This window comes from Bubalus kerabau, chromosome 1 (genome assembly GCF_029407905.1).
Source record: "Bubalus kerabau isolate K-KA32 ecotype Philippines breed swamp buffalo chromosome 1, PCC_UOA_SB_1v2, whole genome shotgun sequence".
Classification (NCBI taxonomy): Eukaryota; Metazoa; Chordata; class Mammalia; order Artiodactyla; family Bovidae; genus Bubalus; species Bubalus kerabau.
Genome location: NC_073624.1, coordinates 29,834,937 through 29,836,126, shown reverse-complemented (window position 1 = coordinate 29,836,126; position 1,190 = coordinate 29,834,937). Strand labels below are relative to the sequence as shown.

At 40.9% G+C, this 1,190-nt stretch overlaps 1 pseudogene; it reads left to right on the top strand.

The window, feature by feature from the left end:
* The first annotated feature begins 508 nt into the window (after positions 1-508).
* Positions 509-626, top strand: LOC129642403 (uncharacterized; annotated as a pseudogene).
* Positions 627-1,190: the final 564 nt, after the last annotated feature.

Sequence of the window (1,190 nt, the reverse complement as noted above, 5' to 3'; positions counted from 1 at the left end):
AATGTCCTTTATAACTGTCAAAAAAGATAAGATTACAGATTTGTTCGCTCTTCAAAGTGTGATGTCATAAAGTCCCATTTGCTTCTGCAAGAATCATTATTTGTCATTTTTCACAGTGTTTCAACATAATCAGGAAGAGAATCATGGAAATAGTTAAAGGGATAGTTAAGAAATATCCCTGAATTTTCATAGGAAATCTACCAGAATTCAAAATCCAGGCTAAAAATATGTTTTTAGTTAATGCAATTAGAGTTTATTTTAACCATAAAAACTTTTAAAGTATGATTAGAAATACTAACATTTTGTATTAAGAATATTGAATGTGCAATCAGTATGACTGCTCTATAACTATTTGTGCTATCTTGGACAGGTGATTTAAACTTCTTATACTTCTATTGGGCTTCCCTCCTGGCTCAGCTGGTAAAGAGTTCACCTGCAACGTGGAAGACCTGTGTTTGATCCCTGGATTGGGAAGATCCCCTGGAGAAGGGAACTGATATCCACTCTAGTCTATGGCCATACTACCCTGAACACAGTGGATCTCGTCTGATCTTGGAAGCTAAGCAGGGTTGGGCCTGCTTAGTACTTGATGGGAGACCACCTGGCAATACAAGGTGCTGTAGGCTTTTTGCCTCCCCTCTCTTTTGGGCTTTCCTCTTAGCTCAGTCAGTAAAGAATCTGCCTGCAGTGCAGGAGACCAGGGTTTGATCCCTGAGTCTGGAAAATCCCCCTGGAGAAGGAAATGGCAACTCCCTCCAATATCTTTGCCTGGAAAATCCCATGAGCAGAGGAGCCTGCTGAGCTGCAGTCCATGGAGTCACAAAGAGTCCGGCACGACTGAGCGACTAACAAGGCTTTTACTTTCATACTTCAATTTCCCCTTCACTAGAATGAGAATAGAAATAGAATAATATTAGTTAACATTTATTGAAATCTTGCTTTGTGTCATCTTGCTTGAAAAAAAATGTAAGCAGATATATAGTTCTTGGAGAAGGAAATGGCAACCCACTCCGTGTTCTTGCCTGGAGAATCCCAGGGACGGGGGAGCCTGGTGAGCTGCCGTCTATGGGGTCGCACAGAGTCGGACACGACTGAAGCGACTTAGCAGCAGCATATAGTTCTTACAACTGTAGGAAGAAATTACAATTTTTCCTTCATCTGAAAATCCTCATTCAGCAAATGAGGAAACT